Raw genomic sequence first — 23,332 nt, 5'->3', positions numbered from 1 at the left:
TTACAAACAATACAATGCAATACAGTAGAGGCAAAACAATATCTGTGGCTGAAGTAAGTTGAAAAAAGAAATTGTTGCTGCTGACGCCAATGAAAGAGTTGTTTTAGAGGAAAAATGAATAACTCATAACTCATGATTCAGGTAATACTTATCAATGCCACAATACCAACGCGAATGTTTTTGGAATGCGTACTACATAAGGTGCATATTGCAGAGGAATGTACTATTATGTAGCAGAAAATAAATATTTATTGCGCTTGTATTGCTCCATTTTACTTATTCTTTTTTCTTCACTTATCTATTCAGTATTTTGGTGCTACAAAGTGACGGGGTTTAGAATGATCCTTTCTTAGTACGGATGTTAGGCCTATATCATAGACAATTTAAATAAATCACTTAAAGATAATGTATATTGTATAAAAACATGGGAAATGTTAATATCAGTTTTGATGAACGAGTAAAGTAATTTCTGTTGCTGTTGTTTTTGTGGGTTTTTTTCACAATATGCTAAGTACAGATTTGGAAATTTTTGCGGTACTACGGGGTGTCCTATCCAAGAGACGCTGAAGTTAGGGAATGTGTTTTCTTCTCCCAAGAAATTATCTATTTCTATATACATGGACTGTAGAGGGGAAAACATAATTCAAATTGTTTTCAGCTGTTGACATCTAAAACTTGATTCAATTAATGTTTAGTATAACTGTTTAGTTTACTCAGTCACACAGAGCGCCGCTCATGTACATGGATTGTAATGTTTTCTTACGAAACACTGTTGCTTATCTAAAAAAAAAAAACGCAGTTTAGAACAATATTCATGAGCAGTTTTTGCATTTCTGACACAATTATATGAATATATTTCACGTATCGTATATAATGTTGTTTCAGCCAATTTGACAAACATTTATTTTAATGCAAAATGTATATTTCCTCCAAAAATACTAGTGCTGCGCGAGGTTGCCACGGTGAGTTGATTTTTGACTTATGACATGCGGTACTGAGCTGAATTCTAGACCAACTGTTGTTATGGAAACCAACCCGGAGAAAGTTTTCGTTGTGTGTCTGTTAAGACGGTATGTTAAATCCCGAAATGAAGACCATCAACCATTAATGTAGCAAATCGCCCACAAATGCAGAAATTGGACAGCGCCCATAATAGAAACGCCTTCTGATCTAGAAATGATTATCAGACGTCGTCCACAAATGTACAAACGGTAGAATGGTTGCTGCCTTTTGATGATGTTTTATACATTGTCGACCATAAAGATGGAATAAAATATTTTAGACTTGATACCATTATTTCTTTTGTTGTTGGACAGTCTACAAGTAAACAAACAGTACTTGAGTGACTACATGATGTTTCCCCGTTACACAGGAAATATGTTTTACGTAATAATTTCTTTTGTAGGAGAATATGAACGACATTGCAATTGAGATTCTGTCCACTTCCCTGATGCAATGCCGCGTTTGACGAGACTATTTTTTTTAAGCTCTTTGAACCGTTAGCAATAAAAATCGGTACAGACGTTCCCTAGAATATCCCTGATTCATCGGAGCCAGAAATATACGATAGGGTGGTGTCACTGCGGCAGGACGGCTACAAACAGAGTGATATCGAGGATGTCTTCGCGGGACAGCACAGAGTACAGTCTGTAAGATCGTGAAACGCCAAGGTAAGGCATGAAATGTGCGGTTACGGAAACTTCCAGGACATCCAATCTTACCCACGAGAAGAGATGATTGCCAAGTGTTGAATCTCTGCAGGAGAGGCCACAAAATGTCACTGAATTATCTTCGTCGTTTGGGGAGGAGGCATCATGGGATCGACGTTTCCCGGTCAACCGTTAATTAGAGATCGCTCCAACATAGTTAACGAACACGACGGCTGACTACCTCTGTGGCTGTTCGCCACAGAGTTGCTCGTCTTCGCTGGGCTTTGGAGTACAGAATGCTTCATCCTGGACACTGGCGACGTGCTGTCTTCACGGACGAGAGCCGCTACATCCTTGACCGGACAGATGGGAGACAACGAATTTTTGATTACCCGGGGAGAACGCAAAAGCAAAATTGTCATGTGTGAGCGCATGTTTGGGTCGATATCTGTAACGTCTCAGTACATGCAAGGTCGTAAATCCATGGGGGATGCATCCCTCCGCTCTTGTAGGAAGGGGGATGGCCTGTACAAACATCCCCCGAAGTTTAAAAAAAAATGAAGAAGAACAAATGTTATTGTAATGATTTCGGCATATTACATGACGTTCACAAGCCCGCCTAGTGAGAGCCAGGATTTGTATACATAATTTCATCAAGCCCTCTTTAATATCACTCTTGATGGAACACCTCTTCCTTACAATGCCACACCAACCTACCTTGGAGTGAAGTTGGATAGGCAGTTGACCTACAAGGATCAACTCAAGGCCTTACGAGCAAAAGTTTCCTCAAGGAACAACCTCCTTGCAGGCTCAAAATGGGGTACCAGTGCAACCACTCTCCGCACTATAGTGCGCTAGCACTGGTATACTGTACCGCGGAATACGCCACCCCTGCGTGGTGTAGGAGCTCTCACACCAAGAAACTTGACACGGTCCTGAATGACACCATGAGGCTGATTACAGGATGTCTCCGGCCAACACCAACAGAATTTCTACCTATTCTCTCAGACATTGCTCCCGCCCCATGCGTCGAGAACTCCATACCCAAAGGCCCCAAGCAACCCAAACAACCTCCTCCACGTCGCCCTTTCTCCCACCATGCCGCAACGCTTAGGGGATCAGATCTCAACATCTGCCAGGCATGGAGAGCAAGCTGGCAAGACACCCCACGACCTGCCCAACTCGTTATCACGCCCAATACGTCTGTCCCCCAGGTGCGAACCTCCCAAGGAGTGAGTGGGTGTGATTGAATCGGATTCGAACGTGAGTTGGGCGTTTCAACGCAGCCATGCATCGGTGGGGCTACGCTCGTCCCCGCAGCCTGCCAGTGTGGTGCACCAGAACAGACTGCTCAACACATCTTGATTGAGTGCCCTGATCTCCGACCACCTGACACATGGACCTAACACACCCTACCCCTGAGACTGTAACTTGGCTTGAACAACTGAGAGACGTTACTTTGCTGCCGCTGCCTCATACGCAAGAAGAAGAAGCGCTCGCTCGCAAATAGAAATAAGGAGTTTTAGAATATGCAAGCTCAACGCAGACGGCAAAACCCACGGTCCGTGCGCAAATTCGAGGAGGATATAGTAACAGCGATGTAGAATCTAGAAATGTTCTCAGCAAAATTCCCGTCCGTCCAGATTGAGACCACAAGTGCGTGACCAGCCAACCAGCGAGCGCCGTTCTGGTGGAGGAGGTCGCGTGGATAGGTGTTATCTATGGAGCAGGAGCCCGTCAAAAACATGAACATACGTCGCGTAGCAATTCGAATTGCGACACGACGTAATTATTTACGTCGTGTAGCAATTCGAATTTCTACACGACGTAATTTGAATTACTACGCGACGTGATTATTTGCGTCGTGTAGCAATTGGAATTACTACACGGCGTAATTCCGAATTACTGCTCAACGACTTCACATCCTGACATTAAATGAATTAGTGTAGTGTTGTAATTCCTAATGCTACACGACGTAAATAATTACGTCGTGACGTAATTCCAATTCCTACGGGACGATATCATTTGCGTCGTGTAGCAATTCGAATTACTACACGACGTAATTCCTAATTACTGCTCAACGACTTAACGTCCCGACATTGAATGAATAGGTGTCATGTTGCAATTCCTAATGCTACACGACGTAAATAATTACGTCGTGTCGTAATTCGAATTACTACACGACGCAAATAATTACGTTGTGTTGTAAATAATTACTACACGACGTAATTCCGAATTACTGCTAAATGACTAGCGAAGTAAAGCAGCGTAGCGACGTTAAATCAACCAATGAAATCGTTCATTATTTGCTCAGTGATGTATCACATGCAAGTGCCAAAATGTTCCCCACACTATACTCAGGGAGTATTTCAGGCAAGTGGCCCACCTCCCTGACCATGTGAATCGCCAATGAGTATCTGGGAGATACCTTGTGGGGCCGGGATTTGTAAAAACGCATGGAAATGTACAATGATGTCTCGTCGGGAAATGTAAAAATCTCAAAAATTTGATCAACGGGAAATGTAACAACGTCTCCCTGGGAAATTTAGAGGCGTTCAATTTTGACGGGAAATGTTGACATCATATACTTCAACGGTATTACGTACCGATGGTATATAAACCCTTCAAAAAAGTTTGGAAATCTGAGTTTGATCAATAATTTCTCATTTTTCCTTAGTATTAATTTATTTGTGCTTAGTACCACACAAAGACTGTTTAATTCTCTTTAAAATGATACCATACTTGTTATGATTATCGTATACATGGAGGTGCCGTACTTACAAATATGAGGTAAAGTCAGAATTTAAAAGCTGCAAATTGGCCCAATTTTTGACGTTCCTAATGGAGTTTCCTCGTTATGATTGAGTTCCCCATTGTTTCTTTGGTGTTCATTTACTGTAACATCAAATTTTTTATGGAGTGAAACATGTATGCGTTCAACCAAATAGATAAACAAACAAACACACACACACACACACACAAATACAAGACATCATGATTCAAACCATTTTATCTCACAGAACCACGCCACATTAACCACAACAAAGAAAGTTGCGCACAAGTCTCGCTCTATGTGGTCTTGCGTTGTCATCTTTTTGAAGGACCTCAGCTTCAATTTGCCCTATGGCGCGGGCTTTTTGAACATTGGGTACACGTGGCATGATGTACAACCATAAAACTTAATGAGCTATCAAAATTGCCTGGTATGGCACCACTGAAAACTTGAATATGAAGTTAAGATGTCTATTGAAATTTGCATTCATGGCTGACCAGTTGAGATCAAAAGACATAACACAAAAGAACATGTTCTCTATTCTTCACGACCATTCTCATTCATGTAGACCGTTCTTGTTCATTTTGCAGCTTTCCAATGCAGACCTTATCAGACACTTTTGAGTACAGCCCTTTACTTGATAGCATAATCATAATGAGTAGGATATCATTTCAAAGAGAATTTTATAATCTTTCCATTGATATCAAACATGTATTGAATAGTGCTTACAAACTGGAGAAATTTACAACTGAAGTCAAATTTCCAAACTTTTTTGAGGGTTTAGATGAACTCAATGTCTAACAAAACTGCTCATGAACCTTTACCGTTTTCATTTTCTTGTAAGCCCCACAACGGATTTTCACCAAATTTGACAGATTGTGTCTTTGAGGGGACATGATTTTACTTTGCTTATGAGCCCCCACCCCTCCCACCCCCAAAGGAAGGGGGGGGGGGAGTTGAAGCCTCAAAAGTCCCTGAACTCGATCTGGAATTTGTTATCTTCTTCTGTCGAACCGAAAAAGATAGAACTAAGTTAACTTTTTTTGAGTTGAGTTGAGTTGAGTTTATTAACAACATACATGTGAATATGATAACGTGATAACATGAAATTACATAGGGTAAGATACAATAACATGAACATCTTTTATGAGAATACAATGATATACAAGGTTCTTACAGCTATGCATGCATATATTTTACATACTTATATTCATCAAACATAAGAATACATGTAGTATAATTGATTTGGTTTCATTGTGATATATTTATCACTGAAAAGGCAAAGAGAATGAATAACATATGTAATATAGACATATATGCATAGACAAAGGTTCTGAAAAAAAAACCAGAATAGAAAACAGAAGATAATGTTGTTAAAGGGGGAACCAAAAGTTAGCACAAGTGCTAGTCGAGAATGGTTCTCCCATTATAGCTATATTTAAGATGCTTACTGCAAGGTCTACCCTTCTAAAGTAACTGTACTATAAAAGTACATTAAACTAAACATTTGAATATTCTTTTCATCACTAAACTTTATTTAACAAGTGATTTTTTAGGTTTCTTCGAAATGAAGATCTTGTTCTTTCCTCTTGAATATTTTTGGGCAAACTATTCCAGAACTTTGACCCGACAAAAGATATAGAAAATGTACCATGTGTCGTTTTACATTCTAAGCATGTCTAAGCATGGAATGATCTTTGCCTGTAGTCCTGTATGCATGATCCATTGGCTCATAATATTGCGTTACAGAATGTGGTAAATGTCCCTTGTGTAGATCATATACAAAGGTTGACACTGCAAGCTTATGCAGGTATAAAACATCTAACACTCCTAGACTGGTGAATAATGGCCTAGAACTTGTTCTTAAGGGAGAAAATGTAATTGCTCTCACGGCCATTTTTTGTGCTAAAAATATACAATTTAAGTGGCTTCTGTAGGTACTTCCCCAGACTTCAATTCCATAAAGTATACGTGATTGTATAAAGAATTTATATAAAAGCATGAGAACATGCCTTGGAACAAAGTATCTTGACTTAAAAAATTAAGCCAATTTTGCGCCTAATGCATTTGTTGATACATTGAATCTGATCCTTCCACATCAAGGTCTCATCAATTTGGATTCCTACAAAACATGCTACATGTACTCTTTCTATAACCGTTTCAGAGACTATTAACACACCTTTAATTGCAATTGGTTGTCTTGGTCCTTTAATCATCATATAATTTGTTTTGTTCAAGTTAATAGTTAATTTATTCACAATACACCATTTTTGTACCTCATTAAATTTTCCATTTACGTCATTCATATCAATTTCTTTTGTACCTTTGGGAAACGTATGAAAAAATGTTTGAATCGTCAGCGAACAGTCTGAACTGAAAATAGTTAGATGAGCTAAGTAAATCATTGATGTATAACAGAAACAGTGTGGGTCCCAGCACTGATCCTTGTGGTACTCCACATGAGATCGTTCTACTGCTGGATATTTCATCCTTGCAGCACAATACCTGCGATCGGTTTGAGAGGTAATTTTGGAACCACTGCAACACAATGCCTCTTATGCCATAATATTCTAATTTCGCTGAAAGGATGCGATGATTGATTGCGTCAAACGCCTTTTTGAAATCTATAAATATACCAAGGGTTATTTCACCTCTATCATTTGAGTGTAATAATGTATTAACCAAATTAATTAATGATAATTTTGTACTATATTTCTTACGAAATCCATACTGGTGTCTGTACAAAATTTTTAGTGGACTCTAAAAAGTCCATTAGACGACCATTGACTAATTTCTCGAAAACTTTTGCAATTTACTGGCAGAACTGAAATAGGTCCGTAATTACCTAGGTCATCTTTCGACCGTTTCTTGAACAAAGGCGTCACTTTTGCTATCTTAAGTGCATCTGGGAATTGGCCCATTTCTAATGACAAATTAAAGATATAAGTCAATGGGGAAACAATATATGGAGCTGCGTCCTTGATCAATCTTATTGACAAATTATCATAATCATGAGTCTTTGTAGCATCAAGAGCATATACAATATCCATAATTTCTTCTTCTCTTATAGGTTTCCAAGCCAAAGACTTTGTATTTCTGGCACCCAAATAATCTTGAAAACAACTATTAGGAGGCCCATTTGGTATTCGTTCTGCCAAATTTGACCCAACAGTGACAAAGTAGTTATTGAGTTCTTCGGCTATTTCATTTTCAGAAGATACAACTTTATCAATTCCACCTTGATTGATAGTTAACTCTTCTATATCCAAATGCTTATTCTTACCCTTTCTACCAATTAACTCATTGATGGTTTCCCAGGTCTTTGTCATATCACTTTTATTGCGATTAAAAGAATTGCGATAATACAATCTCTTTGCATTTTTAATAACTGTTACCAAAGTGTTTCAATACCTTTTATACCTGTTTCCGTATTCGTCACTAAAATTTGATGACCTGTAGTTTTTGTATAAGGTGTGCTTCTTCTTGATGGATTTAAGAATTGCTGATGAGATCCAAGGTTTCTTAGGGCTGTTCTTTTCCTGGGATACATTATATTCTATTGTAGGTGCATGCTTATCACATATTTTCTCACACATATCACGAAAAACTTTATAAGCTGTGTTTACATCTTCGTATCTAGATACATGTGCCCATTCAATTTTCCCTAGATCCTCGTGAAATGACTGGGCATTAAATGACTTGTAGGATCGGGCAAATTTCCGCACAAAAGCATTCATGTTCTTATTCCCGTTTTCAAAAATGACAAAAATTGGAAAATGATCTGACACATCTGTCTCAATGACACCTGAATGAATTGTGTGACTATACACATTAGTATAAATATGACCAATAACAGACGAAGTAGAATCTGTCACCCTTGTGGGTGAAGAGATAATCTGTTGCACTCCTGTACTCTCTACCATACTCAGATAATCAAATACCTTTTGATTATTCGTTTGAGATATAACTATATTGAAATCACCAAGAAGTACAATGCCTGTTTTTCCAACATTAAGCTCCTCTAAAACATTAAGCAAGCTATATCGAAATTGTTCAACATCAGTATTTGGTTTTCTATAAAGTATTCCTATCACAATTTTATCAAAACAATTCTGATTTATCCTCAACCAAAGACTTTCCTTGTGTTCAACATAATAATTGAGTGTAACATAGTTCAACATCTTATGAATACAAGCTCCTACTCCTCCACCCCTCTCCTTTCCCAGGCGGCAATTGACCTCTAAAACATAATCCTGTAATGGTAATGTGTTAACATTACATGTACTAACGTTCCAAACTTCAGAAAGTGCAATAATATCAAATTTGAATTCAAGGCTGTGATCATACAATAATTGCAGTCCACTTATATTTCTATTTAAAGACCTAACATTGACATAAGTGATACTAAGAGAGTTATCATTTACTTTATTTATTTCATTATCAAAATCACTGGGACATAATTTGTATTCATGAACTTCCAAAGTATTGACTTCATTTTCTAACATTACTGATGAGGGTTGGTGTTTATTTTAAGTTGGGGTTAACAAAGTCACAGGCTATACCATAAAGTGAAGTTTGAAGTCACTATATAAAATATCATCAAAACCCAGATCAAACAGATCATCCGAGTTCTTGATGATCTTCGTCTCTCCGCTTTTGAGTTTGCAAGATACGTTTCCGTACTTGCTCGTCGTTGACTTGACATTTGGGGCCGTCTTTACCTTCATGAGGATGGAATACCGCATTGCCGTCAAGTCTTCATTGATGTATACCCCCTTCATGTCGTCCTTCCCTTTGAGTCCGAAAGGGGCAGCATACAAATTGTCTCTTTTCCTCCTTGCTGTGAAGCGGACAACAGTTTGCCTGCTTTTCCCTCCTTCGCTCTTTTCAAGTCGGTGACAAGAAGATATGTCCTCAGGGCGTATCTCCACACCAGCTTCCCTGGCCACTTTAGCAACACTTTCAGCTAGCTGGTCCTCCGTCTCCTCCTCAGCCTCAGGGATCCCAGTCAGCCGAAGGTTGTCCCTTCTCAGCTCCTGTTGAATTTCATCTTGCTGGAATTGTATTCGCAGCAAATGTGGATTGATGGCTTCCTTGATGGTGTTGAGACAGGCCTTCTTGACCACCTGCACTATTTGGGGTAGACTATATACACATTAATGACTGAAATGTCATGTTTGATTTTGGCGGATCCAGGCGTGCCCTGATTGGGAGGGGGAGGGTGAGGGGAAGGGGGATTTATCACATTTTCTGTATCTTCTTGAAAATCTATGACGGATTTCCACCAAACTTGCCAGATAGCATCTTTATGGTGATATGATCTTAGTTTATTATATTAAGCACCCGCAGATCTCAGTCTTATTACAATCTCGGCAACGATAACGCCACTGTCGTTCTCTCAAAACCACTGAACCAATTCTCTAAGAAAAAGTGTACTATACTCAACTTCTAAACTCTTTAATGATCTCCCTATAAGTCTTGGGACAATTTATGATATGAAATTATTTATAATGGAAATAAGGAAAAGAGCTGTATGATGGCAACAATTCATATTTAATCTATACCCAAGTGCTAATTTTGTACATTAAATGTTTGCTCACAGACAGGTCTGTCAATTCATATATCACCATATCGTAAAGATGCTATCTGCCAACTTTGGTGAAAATCCGTCATAGATTTTCAAGAAGATTCAGATAAATAGTGGAAAATCCTCCTCCTCCCCCTCACCCCCCCCCCCATCAGTACACCCCCGAATCCGCCATAATCAAATATGAAGTTTCAGTCATTAATGTCTTCATAGCACTTACTTAGCTCTATCTTTTTCGGTTTGACTGAAGAATATTAAAAAAAAACATCCAGAGTTAAGGCGCTCTGAGCCTCCACCCCACTTTTTTTTTTTCCGGCGGTAGGTGGTGGTGGTGGGGGGTGACGCTCATTTCAACAAATTAAGGACATATCACTATAAAGCTACTATCTGCCAAGTTTGGTGGAAATCCGTAATAAATTTCCAAGAAGATGCAGAAGATGTGGAAAATCCCCCTTCTCCCCTTACCCTCCCCCCCCCCCCCCGGATCAGGGCACCCCTGAATCCACCATAATCAAACATGAAATTTCAGTCATTAATGTCTTCATGTAGCACATACATGTATATCGTTTCGACAGAAGTAGATAACAAATTCCAGAGTTTGGACTCTGAGGCTTCAACTCCTTCCCCCTCCCTTTATACTCCTTCGGCGGTGGGTGGGGGGGGGGGGGGAGGGGGAAGGGGGATCATTAAACAAATTAAGATCATATCGCCAAGAAGATTTTGGTGAAACTCCGTTTCTGGGTTTACAAGAAAATAAAATGGTAAAGATCCATGAGCAATTTCGTTAGACATCGAGTTCATCTATAGGCCTACCGTCGTTATACGTAATACCGTAGAAGTACATGTACATGATTTTAACATTTCCAGGCAGCGTTTTTTCATTTCCCGGCGAGACGTTTTTACATTTCCCGGTAATGCAATTTTCGAGATTTCTACATTTGCCAGCCAGACATTATTACATTTCCCGGCGTTTTTACGAATCCGGCAAGACGTTTCTACAAATCCCGGCGTTGTTACAAATCCCGGCTCCACAAGACCCTACCTTGGATGGAGCCGGGATTTTAACAACGCCGGGATTTGTAGGAACGTCTCGCTGGGATTCAGTACGCCGGGAAATGTAATGATATCTCACCGGGAAATGTAAAAATCTCGAAAATTGTCATGTTCGGTAAAAATCTGTCATAAATTTTTTAAGACAATGCAAAAAAAAAAACAAAACAAAACCGTGGAAACCCCCCTTTTCTCCCTCCACCCCCCCCCCCCCCCCCGATCAGGGCACCCCTGAATTAGCCATAATTAAACATGACATTACAGTCATGAGTGCATGTCTTCATAGCACTAACTTAGCTCTACGGTTTTTTCGGTTGGACAAGAGAAGATTTAAAAAAAATCCAGAGATTAGGGACTCTGTGGCTTCAATTCCCACCCATCCCATCATATCCCCATAAAGATGCTGACATGTTGTATAAAAAAAATGATATGGCTGAATGTTTATTGTGATTGATAGACAAGAGGTCCTTGATGAATGACTTAAATGTGCAGTTTCAATAGCTAACTAGTTTGAATTGCTTTGGGTTATTAAAATAGCGTTAAAATAGTATTTTCCTTTAAATTCTATCTGAATGCAGATCGAATTGTGTAGTGTTGGATTACCTGCTTTTTCAAAATGAACTGTGTGCCCAAAGGTTTAGACTCATTTCAGTATGTTTGTCAGTAATTGGTTAGAGGGTACCTTGCATACATATTTTTTGATACATGTTATATAGGTTAATAAACATTCCATAAGATTGCTCTGTCAACGAAATGACGTAATTATTTGCGTTGTGTACCAATTCGAATTACTATACACGACGTAATTCCCAGTCTCGACATTGAGTGTCGGCGGTGGGGGGGGGGGGGGAGGGGGATTTAACAAATTAAGATCATATCTCCATATCGTAAAGATGCTATCTGGCAAGTTTGGTGGAAATCCGTCATAAATTTTTCAAGAAGATACAGAAAATGTGATAAATCCAAATCCTTCCCCTCACCCCCCCCCCCCCATCCTGGATCTGCCGTAATCAAACATAAAATTTCAATCATTAATGTCTTCATAGCACTAACTTAGCACTGTCTTTTTCGGTTCGACAGAAGATGATAACAGATTCCAGAGTTTAGGAACTTTTGAGGGTTCAACCCCCCCCCCCCTCCTCCTTCAGCGTTGATACAACATTTTCGACACTTTTACATTTCCCGTTGCGTTTTTTCAAATCCCAGCGAGATATTTAAGACAAATTTTACATATCCCGGCGTTGTTACAAATCCCGGGGTGACGTTTCTACATATCCCGGAGTTGTTACAAATCCCGGCTCCACAAAGTATCTCCCAGATTAAATGGATGTAGTATAGGTAGAGATGAGGATTGGGATTTTAACTTTTTGCAAGATACCATGAAATAATACAGAGTATATCATTCTGAGAGGAATTCAAAGTTTATTAGATGAAAATTGGTTTACAAATGGCTGTGACATCTAAAAACAAATTAAAACAATACAATCATAATAAAAGGTGGGTCCCATCTTTTATTACGATCGCTCTGTTTTTAATATCTCAGCCACTTCAAAACCAATTTTTATCCAACAAATGTTGAATCCGTCTTGGAATTAAATGCTCTTTCATATTTCATAAAATGTTTCTCATTATCTCACCAAAAATGTTAGAAACCTGAAGTTAGGTCTCAACCAAAACTATACGATCCCTTGAACATGGCCAGGGAGCTGGGCCGCGTGCACGTGCACTGTGACACATCACTGAACAAATATCGAACGATTTCATTGGTTGATTTGACGTCGCTACGCTACTTCGCTTCGCTAGTCGTTGAGCAGTAATTCGGAATTACGTCGTGTAGTAATTATTTACAACACAACGTAATTATTTGCGTCGCGTAGTAATTGCAATTACGACACGACGTGATTATTTACGTCGTGTAGCATTAGGAATTGCAACATGACACCTGAATGTCGGGACGTTAAGTTGTTGAGCAGCAATTCGGAATTACGTCGTGTACTAATTTGAATTGCTACACGACGCAAATAATTACGTCGCGTAGTAATTCGAATTGCAACACGACGTAATTATTTACGTCGTGTAGCATATAGGAATTGCAACACGACACTAATTCATTTCATGTCGGGACGTTAAGTCGTTGAGCAGTAATTCGGAATTACGTCGTGTAGTAATTCGAATTACGACACGACGCAAATCTTACGTCGCGTAGTAATTTGAACTACTACGCGACGTAATTATTTACGTCGTGTCGTAATTCGAATTACTACGCGACGTATATTCATGTTTTTGACGGGCTCCTGCTTCCATAGTTATCACTCACTGACCCAAAGGCAGGAAGCATGAATTTCCCACAGTTTGCATGCACGAATTGCACCTTTAATATCTTGATTCACTGTAGTTTGTTCATGGACCATTGCAATTGATATGTGTGTACAGTCGATGGACCAATTAACCAGTGAACCAATGGCTATGAGAATATATATTTCACGGTCATTTATGGTCAACTGGCTAGTATAGTTTAATTTGTCTTACATGTGCAGCATAAAATAACTCCTACAGTATACCTTCTTTGTGTTTGGAATCATGGTATCCACCGATCATTACTGGCCGTCAAGGTTCTAGTTGCTGTGTATAGATATGTGTTGATATATGACGTAAAAATAAACTCTACATCATCTATAAGGTCGAAATATGCAACGAGATGTATGTTTTGTGCTCAATGTAAGTAAGCCAGCTCACAGATACAGCAATGTATAGTTTGCAATATGGTCTCTGGAACCACGGATTATCGGAAACATGGATCATTTTAATAATCTGTTAGAGGAGCATTTGAATAATAGCGAAGCAGAACATTTACAACTATTGTTTAGTGCTGCATGAATGGCTTTTGTTGATTTGAAAAGATATATCTTCATCTACATGTGGTTTCATATATAAGTATACATGATTATTTATTGCAGTTTTCATATGACGTTTCCATTTTTTTTTCAAACACGAGTGTTCCTCTGCAACCCGCTCTGCAATGACCTTTGAACATATTTAGATCATTTAGCTACTATTAAAGCCCCATGCTGAGATTGTAAAGTAGTTGTGAACTGTCTTGCTTCGGGAGAAGGATCCCTTGGCGGTGACGTCAGACACGTGATTACTTTCTGTACTTGCGTTCGCGTTCACCGAAATGCGAAACTACTTCTCGTAACGATGGCAGTCTGTCTACGACGGACACAAATCTGATAGCACCCGCGTCGTAGATGGTTCGTCCGTCGCTGAGCGAAAACTCGGTACTATCGACTCAAAGTATGGTTCAGGTGTTGAAACAATAATATAACCATAACAGAATACCTGCTATGACACGCGTCATGCGGGACCATCTAAAAAGAAGAAGAAGAAGAAGAAGAAGAAGAGATAAACAAAAGGAGCCCCGCCAGAATTTGCCCACCCCACCCCATTTTACATGAACAAAAATCCGACATTCATCCAAAGTGTGCACCTTATATTTCCCGGCATATTTCCATGAATATATATTTTTCTCTATTTTGATAGAAACAACTAGAAATGTCGCTATGGCGACTGGTATGCCTCTGCCATAATGCATGGTTTTCCAATAGGTCTATGGTACGTCTTGATAATGTGTGATGACAGTTTCATATAATTTGCAAAATATCAAAATGACATTCTTGTCCAAAATGTGTTGAATGATCACTTTCCTTGAACTAGGTTTCAGTTCATTTCCAAGATATGGAGAAAAAGTGTAATCTAGGTATTAAATGTTAAAATTTTAGCATTTTAACCTGGCCTTTGACCCTTGACCTTTGATCTTATGACCCTAAAATTCCCAAGTGAATCACTGTCAGGCAAAACATGCACAGATATGTGTTAAGTTTCATGATGATACCTGGAGCCACTTTTGAGATATAGAAGAAGAGAAATTCAGCATTTCACTTGACCTTTGATCTTTTGACCTTTGACCTTTTGGCAAAAAAACTTTTCCAGAGAATCTGTATTGGGTAATACATGCATACACTAAGTTCTAAGAAAAATCCTGTAGGCATTGTATAGATATGGAAATAGTGACATTTTGAGGAATTGACCTTGACCCCTCTGACCTTTAACCCATATGACCCTAAAACTCCCTAGATAATCACTGCCTGTCAGTACATGCATATGATAATAATAATAATAGAGAGACTCTTATAAAGCGCTCATTCTACCTAAAAAGATACTCATGGCACTGTACAACAGAGTACATATGTATCACGTTACAACAGAGTATCACAGAAGATATAAGAACAAACAAACAAACAATATACTTTCATATATACATACAGGTAAACAATTTTCAATTTAGGCAGGGGCAAATTTGTGCAATGTACCGTATAGACAAGAAGAAGAATCTTGAAGTTAATACGTTTTTCTACAGAAAGCCAATGTAGGACCGCAGTATTGGTGGTAGTATGTGTAGTTTTCTTCGTGAAAGTAAGTAATCTAGCGGCACAATTCTGAAGACGTTGCAGTTTACTGACTTCTTTTGTGGAAGGCTGCAAAACAGAGAATTGCAGAATCTAGACGAGACGAAATAAGAGCTTACATCAGATTTTCCTGCTGCTGATCTAGCTAAATATCTCCGCCCAGGGTATGCAAATGAAATCTTACAGATTGGGATACATATGAAATAATATGGTCTTTGAATGTAAGATTTGCGTCAAAACAGCACCAAGATTACGAACTTTGTTCGAACACTATTCGATATTACTATTGCCAATTCTAACATAACATGTATCAGAATTCACTTTGGACAACATCTGTTTGGATCCTATCAGAATAAATTCTGACTTGTTGTCGTTAAATTTCAGACATTTCTTTCCATCCATGCCTTAACATCATCAATACATAATTCTAGTTGTTTTAAAGCTTCAGAAAGTTCAATCCTGGTTGGTTAAAAAGACACAAATATTTGTATATCATCTGCATAACAGTGATACTGAATGTTATGTCTTTCAAAAACGTGCCTTATCCTTGAAAGATAGAGAGAGAACAGAAGTGCTCCACCTACAGACTCTTGTGGGATACCGCAATTAAGTGCAGCCGGATTAGAGTTACTGTCATTGTGAACGGTTGATAAGGTATGGTTGAAACCACTCTAATGCAAGTCCTGTGACACCCACAGATCTGAGAGTCTGGATGACAATGGAATGGTCCACAGTATCAAAATCTGCCGACATATCAAGTAAAACAACTGCAATGATATTCCCAGCATCCGTCTGTCTCAAACTTTGATCAGTTAGGTCAGTAAGTAATGTCTCTACACTATGATCAGGGCGATACGATGATTGGTGGTTATCAAGAAAATCATTCTCCTGCAAGTAGTCTCGTAGGCGTGAGAAGGAAACACGTTCCATAACTTTGCTAACAAATATATACTAAGTTCCATGAAGATACCTAGAACCATTTGCGAGATATGAAGAAAAAAGAGAAATTTTAACATTTGCACTTGACCTTTGACCTTTGACTCCATGGCCCGAAATTGTGAAGTTCATAGGGAAGGCAGTACTCTACTACAGTAATGCAGACTCCACATTTAACATTGTACAGTGTGGCGATGTGCAGATAAAACTTAGGGCCTCTTCTACAGCATGGTACTTCCAATTCTAACCATGATGCCACTGCAGCTTCATCCCGAACAACCCAGAATACAGCAAGGAAGAGAATTCAGTATGACAGGTCTGAACTCTTTGCCATCAACCATGTTCACCGAAGTGTCAGTCCTTCAGTGTGGTCGACTATCAATGAACTCAAGATATCTTCCAAACAGCCAACAAAGCGGGGAAGAAAAGGTGGCATGAAGCGCTCAACTTCCAGGCCTCATGCTGCCTTATGCCCCGAGGAAGGAGGTCTGTCATTAATATGTCGTTTCGCTCTCTGGAATGCACGGTCCATAACCTCAAAAACACCGGCAATCTGTGAGTTCATAATCAATCACCATATTAACATTCTAGCATTGACCGAGACTTGGCTGTCGGGTGATGTGAGAGATGATCGAGCTATTGCTGATCTAACGAGCTGCCTTAAGAACTATGGCTTCCATCACGCTCCTCGCAAGAGTCGCTTGGGTGGAGAAGTGGGAGTATGCATTGAGAAAGTTTTCAATGTTCACAAGTACGACACAAGACAGTTTACATCATTTGAGTATATTGATCTTCTACTTAGTGCAAAAGAAAAATCGTCATTTCGCCTTGTGGTTGTCTATCGTCCTCAAAGAACTGAAGCTGGCCGGTCAACTTCGCAGGTTTTCTTTGATGAGTTTTCCTCATTTCTTGAACAGATTGCTGTGTATCCAAATCAGCTAATGCTGGCAGGCGATTTTAATTTCCATGTAGACAACCCTTCAGATAGAGATACATCCTGTTTTCTGGAGATGATCAACTCTGTGAACCTAAAACAGCATGTCACTATACCAACTCACCCCAGGGGGCACACATTGGACCTCCTCCTGACTCGTATGACTGATAACCTTGTCTCTGAATTTGACTCCACATACTACCTTCCCTCTGACCATTGCGCTCTGATGTGCTCTCTGATGATTGATAAGCCAAAGCAACAGAGAACAGAAGTTACGTTTAGGAAACTTCATAAGATTAATATTGATGTGTTCCGAGAGGATGTCAGGAGCTCTAAGTTATACGCATCTGTCCCTGATGATCTGGAACAACTGGTACAGCTATACAACTCAGTCCTGTCTGAATTACTGGAAGAGCATGTGCCGCTGGTTACTCGCTCGATTTTCCCTCGCCCCCATGCTCCATAGTTCAACGAAGACCTTCATAAGCTGAAACAAGATCTCAGACGCCTTGAACGTAGATGGCGGTCAACCAAGTTGGAGGTACACCACCAAATCTTCAGGAAGGCTTGTTGTCACTATATGAAAGCACTCACGACAAGAAAGAGAGAATATCATCAAGGACAGTTTAAGGACTGTAGCCCTCGTGAGTTGTTCCAGAAATTTGAAAGGATGTTTAAGCCCAAGCCTTCCTTAACTTTACCAGTGTTGATTCTGTGGCATTACCTGAATATTTTCAGAATTTTTTCGATGACAAGGTTAGACAAATATCTGACAGTTTGTGTAGTATGAGTACAGATCCCACACCAGCTCCAGACAAGAAATGCAAGAACGTGAATTTCTCTAAGTTCGAAAGAATGAAAATTTATGAAGTAGAGGAAATTATCAAGAAGTCGGGTGCTGCAACGTGTAAACTTGAATCAATGCCAACTTCTCTTGTAAAGAAGTGTGTTGTAGAATTTGCTCCATATATCACATGCGTCATAAATAGATCATTTGAAGAGGGTACATTTCCTAAAAGTCTGAAGGATGCCATTGTTTTTCCCCTAATTAAAGGGTCAAGGTTGGATCCAGAGCAGTTGAAGAATTATCGACCAGTTGCTAATCTTTCATTTCTTGGAAAGATTATAGAGAGAGCTGCGGTTCGGCAGATTCAGCATTATTTTTTTGATAATGATTTACACTCACCCCTGCAGTCTGCGTACAGACCATACCACAGTTGTGAAACAGCATTACTAAAAGTGTCAAATGACATTAATCTTTCTCTAGACCATGGTAATGAAATCATACTTGTTCTGCTTGACTTTTCATCGGCATTCGACACCATCAGGCACGATGTTTTACTGCAGCGGTTGCAACACAAGTTTGGTATCACATCTCTTGCTTATAAGCAGAGAAGGCAGACGGTTGTAACAGATAAGTTAGAATCCTCTGCTCATGTATTAGATATTGGTGTCCCCCAGGGCTCTGTGGTTGGCCCAATGTTGTTTACCATGTATTCTTCTCCTTTACAAGATATTATCGTGTCCAACCGAATGTCAGGGATGTGTTATGCTGATGACACTCAGATATACATTTCATTTCAACCTTGTAACCTGCAGGATGCAATCTCTCAAGTAGACTGTTGTGTCAAAAAGATTAAACTATGGCCAATCCAAAATGGTCTTAAACTGAATGATGAAAAAACTGAGATCTTACACCTTACATCTCGATTTCGCAGAAGAATGGAACTTCCTGCAATAAAGATTGACAGTACTTCCATTGTACCTGGTATAACAGCCAAAAACCTTGGTGTGATATTCGATCAGAATATGGTCATGGACAAATTTGTTTCAGAGAAATGTAAATCGGCATCCTTTGCTTTATATAAACTTGGAAAAGTTCGTCAGTTTTTGGATGCAAAGACCACTAAGAAGCTTGTTCAGGCTTTTGTTATATGTCATTTAGACTATTGTAATAGTTTGTTGTACAGTGTGTCTCTAAAAAAAGTAAACCCAACTTCAACGGCTAATTTTCAGAAAACTATAAAATATTTACACATTATTTTTTTCATGGTTAGATAGTCCAATAAGTCCTCTGTCCAATGATACCACGTAGGTTATGTAATTCTCATGCATGACTGAGCATGATTCAACTTAGTGAATGGGTGTGAAATCATCACTGTGGCAAGTTCCGTGATCAGCATACTTCCTCACATTGTACCAGATGGCTCTTTTTGTTGGAGGCTGCCTGTCGGGGAACTGCACCCGAAAAGCCTCTTGAACTTCCACGAAACTTCTTGTTTCCTGGTATCGAGTTACCAGGAATACTCTCTGCTCAATTGTTAACTGTACCATGTTTGGAAAGCATGTGAAGTGTGAATGTGTCAGGAACAACCTTTGCTGAAGTTGTTATGTAATCATAGGCCTAACATGTGACAAAAATTTAACTTCAAATATGCCCTGAATGCATGACAATAGCAAGAAATAACTTGCCACAGTGATGATTTCACACCCATTCACTAAGTTGAATCATGCTCAGTCATGCATGAGAATTATATAACCTACGTGGTATCATTGAATAAAGGACTTATTGGACTATCTAACCATGAAAAAATAATGTGCAAATATCTTATAGTTTTCTGAAGATTTGCTGTTTAAGTTGGGTTTACTTTTTTTTAGAGACACCCTGTATAATATCTCTGACTCACAGCTACATAAACTCCAGGCAATTCATAATGCAGCTGCAAGATTGATCACCCGCGCAAAGAAGAATTCTCACATAACCCCCATTTTGAAGCGGCTCCACTGGCTTCCTGTTCAGTCACGTATAGTTTTTAAGATACTGTTACTGACTTATCAGTGCCGGCATTCAATGGCACCAGACTATCTCAGTAAGTTCTTGGTCAGGTACGCTCCCTCTCGTAATTTAAGATCAACTCAGAAAAATCTTCTCCAATGTCCTGCTATCACAACAAAGTTTTATGGTGAGCGATCTTTTGCTCATGCTGCTCCCACACTGTGGAACGCTGTTTCGTGTTATATAAAAGAAGCTGCCACAGTGTTAAAGTTTAAAACCGCTCTCAAGACATTTCTGTTCAAAAAGTATTATGAATGAGTTTGCTTTTGCATTTATGGTACACACATTGTACACTACATTTCCTCTGTCTACTTTCATCCCTCTCCCTTAAAGCACATATAGACACCACAGTAGTGATATGCGCTATATAAGCACTGTGTTATATTGTGTCTAGAGAATCTTTATCGGACAGTACATGTATACACTAAGCTTCAAGAAAATATCTTCAAGCAATGCATAGATTGAATAAAATCGAATATTTCATCAAAAGTGTGCGCCATATCTCTGAATTTCAGGTCTGAAAATACAGATTTGTAGGGGGATATCCGCCTTCCGACACTCATCATCGCACATTTTTTCCGAATATATTTTCTTACTTTTTTGACAAAATCAAAATCAAATACCTCACCCAAGAGGTACACCAGATCTCTGAAAATCTAGTATCTAACCAAAAGCGTGTACCATATATCTGAATATGGGAGGAGATATCCCATAACCTCCCCCGCACATCTTCCTGAATATCTCTATTTCATGCTTTATTTGAGAGAAAATATGGAACGTTTCACCAAAAGTGCACCGCATCTCTGAAGCTCAGGTCTGAAAAATGCAAAATCTCACTCGTGTGGGAGGTTTCTACCCTCCCACAGTCCCCTACATTTCTCATTAATTTAATCATTCTTACTTTTTTGAGAAAAAAAACCAAAATTCGAATATTTGACCAAATGGGTGCACCAGATCTCTGAATTTGAAGTCTGAAAATGCAAAAACTGCCCCGCACATTTCCCTGAATATACAGTATGTTCTTCCTACTTTTTTTTTGGACAGAAACAAAACCTAATATTTCACGAAAGGAGTGCAGCAGATCTCTGAATTTCCAGTCTGAGAAGGCAAAATCTCCGTCAAGTTGGAGAGGATTAAACACACCCTCCCCCGCACATTCGTCTGAATATATTTTTTCTTGTTTTGATTGGAAAATATCTTAAGTTTTACCAAAAATGTGTACCTTATCTCTGAATTTCCCGTCTAAAAATGCAAAATCTCCCTCGTGTGCCCTCCCCGCACATTTCTCTGAATACATATTGTGCTTACCTTTTTGTTGTTGATAGAAACAAAAGGTAATATTTCACAAAAGTTATGGACCAGATCTCTTAAATTCCAGTCTGAAAGTGCAAAACCTCCCTCGTGTGGGAGGGAGGTTTTGCAAATCACTCCCTGTACATCTCTGAATATCATTATACATACATATACATTGATTTAAACTAAAATCGAATATGCCGCCAAAGGGAAAGGGACTCACCAGATATGTAAATTTCAAGTATGAAGATGCAAAAATCTTCCTCGTGTGGGAATCCCCCTCCCACATCCTCCCCGCACATTACATTTCTTAGAATACTAGATTATATTTCTCTTACTCAGTTGATAAAAAGAAAAATCGAATCTCTCACTATAAGTTTGCACCATTTCTCTGAACTTAAAGTCAGAAAATCCAAAAATTTTCCTTGTATTGGAAGGCACCTACCCGCTCCCACATCTCCTCCCCGCACATTGCCCTTAGTATAAATGTTTCTTACTTTTTTTTGGATAGAAACAAAAATAGAATAATTCACCAAAAGTGTGCACTTATCTCTGAATTACAGGTCTGAAAATGCAAATCACCCTCGTGTGGTATCCCCTCCCACATCCTCCCTCGGTCGGTCGCTCCGCTTCCTCTTATATTATCTTCTAAGTTTCCCCCCTCTTTATCAAAAGGGATCGACGCCCCTGGGGAGGACTGTTTTAGATGGCTCAAAGGTACTGTTTACCTTTGGGAACAGTGATTTAAAAAATATTCGAGATATCACATTTGATGCATATGTGTAGGTCAGTTGTATCACAAAACATCCTACCACATAAACATTTCCTAATAAAGCCTCAAATATAAGGAGATATCACTATTTTCCCACTAAACCATCACTGTAGACGGTTTAGTAATGAAACATTTTTCTTATTATATCTGTTGTTCACATTTTGTATATTTAACAATATCTTAAATTAATTTTACTGATTCCGATTTTTTACATTGGCTGTTTCCATCCCTAACTCACATTTTAGAACTATTTTGAAGCATATACTGAATCAAATTTTTACATTGGTTTTTTCTATCCCTAAGTCACATTTTGAAACTATTTTGAAGCACTAAAGCTGGGGTTTTGGTAAATACTGTCTTTCATTCAGAAATATTCAGAAAATAATAGAAATAAGGATCTATGTACTTCATATAAAGAAATAAACATACATATTACTGTTTTATTTATTTCATTTAATTTAATTGTTGTATGCACACATTGCGCGCGTGTGCGGATTATGGGTTTGTATAGTTTGTGCTAGTATTTATTTATTTATTCATTCATTCATTCATTCATTTATTCAGTCTTATTTAAAAATCAGGGTAGTCTTTTCACAGCCGAAAGGCCTGCTTCAAAAAAGAGCCCTGTTAACATAAATATTAAAAAAAAAACAGATCTGAACTTATTATTTGTGCAGTGTAAAGAGATATTACGACAAAACCAAAATATACCAAGTCAGACACAAAAACAACTAAAAAAAAGAAACAAAGAAACAAACGAAAACAATTTAAACTAAACTCATAACAGAATAAGATACTACATAACAAGACAGGGTAATCAACGTGACACACAACAGTTGTGGCTTCAGTCGGTGCACTATATAATAAAAGAATAAACCAGAATTTGCGTTACATCTGCACTGAAAACTTAAATTGATTGTATTTGGGTCTTGAAAGAGATAGGTGTTGTTGCCGTTCGAATATGGGTTGGGAGTTTGTTGTAGTGTGATGATTATCGCTGATCACCCCCCCCCTTTGACTACATGTCGAATAGAGG

General features: G+C 38.8%; 1 protein-coding gene across 1 annotated transcript in view; it reads left to right on the top strand.

Moving 5' to 3' along the window:
• LOC139730733 (autocrine proliferation repressor protein A-like) overlaps positions 1–23,332 on the top strand; it is a 148,052-nt gene that overhangs the window by 54,851 nt on the left and 69,869 nt on the right. The window lies entirely within an intron of this gene.

This window comes from Diadema antillarum, unplaced genomic scaffold (genome assembly GCF_040938485.1).
Source record: "Diadema antillarum isolate AM-2024a unplaced genomic scaffold, OU_Dant_1.0 seq00000331_RagTag, whole genome shotgun sequence".
Classification (NCBI taxonomy): domain Eukaryota; kingdom Metazoa; phylum Echinodermata; class Echinoidea; order Diadematoida; family Diadematidae; genus Diadema; species Diadema antillarum.
The sequence above is the reverse complement of the archived record's forward strand: the minus strand, read 5'-3'. Positions and strand labels throughout refer to the sequence as shown.